We start from the raw sequence: 2,500 nt of genomic DNA on the forward strand, positions 1-2,500 counted from the left end.
AACCCATGTTGTGCCTTAACCTAACCCATGTTGTGCCTTAACCTAACCCATGTTGTCGCCTTAACGTAACCCACGTTGTCGCCTAAACCTGCTCTGTAATTGTTATACGACTCGTTCAATTACTGTAGTGTTGCCCACCCGCAACCCTCGCAATATAGTTCGCTACTCGCACTGCCCGCACCCCTGTGTATCGCTTCATGTTAAACACCTTGCAAGTCTTGCTCACTTTCCACATGCTCCTGCTGTACACTGTAATGTGGATGGCAGCAGGACGTACATGCCGCCCCTCCCCACGTCCCCACCTTGCCCCCTGCCTTCGCAAGCTGGTTGGTGAGAAGTTTGCATGTTCAATGCCCTTCGCATGCGACGTACTCAGGCTACGTTGTGGTGCGGCCTGTGTCAACTGTCCGCTGATGTCGTACGCGTGAACCACAATCTGTACTGCACATTCGTCCTTATGTACTGAATGATACATCGTGGCACATGTGTGACCGCACAACGACTGCGCCCAAAAACGGCGGACCATACAGTGCAAATATTGTGCACGCAGCTACGTGTCGTCTCCCTATGAGAGCTGGATTGCAGTGTGGTACGCCATAGAGACGTGTGGGAGGAACGGACGCCGTGGATGGCGATCAGCATGAGCTGTCTGTTGATGTATTCGGACCTAGTCGTCTCTCCTCACACACCGTGATGGCATGGTGCACCGCGTTCCATATCTGCGACATGCTACAGAGGCCGGTTGACAGTCGTTCGAGCAATGGACATCGCATACGTACGGGGGCCACCTTCCACGTATTGTCTAGGCGTGCACATTTTGTTGCGTGTATGTGGGCAGACGTAGTGTGGCGTGACACCTGACACAGGCATGCAATAATCGTTGAAGTTGCAAATGGCGATGGACGCCTGCGTTTTCTGGTGAAGTTACGCAAATGAACAAATGGTAACCTGTTGTGGTGCGGTTGTTCTCGCTAGGGGTGAATCGGTGATGGCGACGATAGGTTGAGGTACTAACCGGTTGTTCCAGCGATACCCACCATGCCGACGAAACTGAACGGCATCTGGGTGTGAAGCGATACGCGGCGGTGGCTGGGTGGGACCGTCCCCGGCCGGTGAGGGGGCGCCTCCCGGCGTGCTGGCCGCGCGGTGCGTGGGCGCACGCGCTACAGCCGGCTGGTGGGGGCGGCCAGTGGCAGGCGCGCCGGCCGACGGACGCGGCAGGCGTCGCAGCTGCGCGCCGGCGCACCCTGCGCGCGGCGCCGTGCGGCCAAAGTAGGTCCTCGCGGGCCCGGTGCGAAGCGCGGTGGACATCTTCAGTGTGCTGGTCCGATTGAGGACTGTGTGCGTTGAGGATGCGCCGCCGCCCGGCGCTCGGCGCCGCGACGCCGTCTGCTGCTCGGTCGCCCCAGCGGTTCTCGCTGGTGGTTTGTATCGCAGCTGTGCGGATGTGTTGGCGCGTGCGCTGTGCTGGGAGAGTTCGCTTCGGCACCCAAGTGGGGCTTTTGTCCTTCTGTGGCGCTGGCGTTGGAGCTGCCGGTCACCGTAGGTGGCGCGTGTTGTCTCCCGCCGGCAATGCCACGACAGCACGCTCCCGGGCCTCTGTCGGCAGCGGCAAGCTCAGTTGGGAGCACGGGTGGTCGCACCGAAAGCGTCTACTCGCCTAACTCCGGGCGATTGCGCCTCTCTCGAACCCGACCAAGTACTTGGGACGGCGCTGCGCGCCGCCGGGACCTGAGAGGGTTTCGAGGTGTATTGTGCAGGGGAGCTCAGCCTCCTCCTGTTTGCAGAATGATTGAGCGGACGCTTGCGTGTTCGCGCGGGCCCCCGGGACACACTCCCGGGCGGCCGGCTGCTCAGCTCTAGTTGACGCAGCTCCCTGGTTGATCCTGCCAGTAGTCATATGCTTGTCTCAAAGATTAAGCCATGCATGTCTCAGTACAAGCCGCATTAAGGTGAAACCGCGAATGGCTCATTAAATCAGTTATGGTTCCTTAGATCGTACCCACGTTACTTGGATAACTGTGGTAATTCTAGAGCTAATACATGCAAACAGAGTCCCGACCAGAGATGGAAGGGACGCTTTTATTAGATCAAAACCAATCGGTCGGCTCGTCCGGTCCGTTTGCCTTGGTGACTCTGAATAACTTTGGGCTGATCGCACGGTCCTCGTACCGGCGACGCATCTTTCAAATGTCTGCCTTATCAACTGTCGATGGTAGGTTCTGCGCCTACCATGGTTGTAACGGGTAACGGGGAATCAGGGTTCGATTCCGGAGAGGGAGCCTGAGAAACGGCTACCACATCCAAGGAAGGCAGCAGGCGCGCAAATTACCCACTCCCGGCACGGGGAGGTAGTGACGAAAAATAACGATACGGGACTCATCCGAGGCCCCGTAATCGGAATGAGTACACTTTAAATCCTTTAACGAGTATCTATTGGAGGGCAAGTCTGGTGCCAGCAGCCGCGGTAATTCCAGCTCCAATAGCGTATATTAAAGTT

The 2,500-nt window shown here is 57.7% G+C and overlaps 1 non-coding gene across 1 annotated transcript in view; it reads left to right on the forward strand.

Annotated features, from left to right (window-relative positions):
• The first annotated feature begins 1,873 nt into the window (after positions 1-1,873).
• The window catches only part of LOC124744077, a 1,909-nt gene continuing 1,282 nt past the window's right edge, over positions 1,874-2,500 (forward strand). Inside the window, exon 1 of the ribosomal RNA XR_007010596.1 lies at positions 1,874-2,500. This exon is cut by the window's right edge and continues 1,282 nt beyond it. This is a non-coding gene — a ribosomal RNA (small subunit ribosomal RNA).

The sequence above is a fragment of the Schistocerca piceifrons genome, unplaced genomic scaffold (genome assembly GCF_021461385.2).
Source record: "Schistocerca piceifrons isolate TAMUIC-IGC-003096 unplaced genomic scaffold, iqSchPice1.1 HiC_scaffold_27, whole genome shotgun sequence".
Classification (NCBI taxonomy): Eukaryota; Metazoa; Arthropoda; class Insecta; order Orthoptera; family Acrididae; genus Schistocerca; species Schistocerca piceifrons.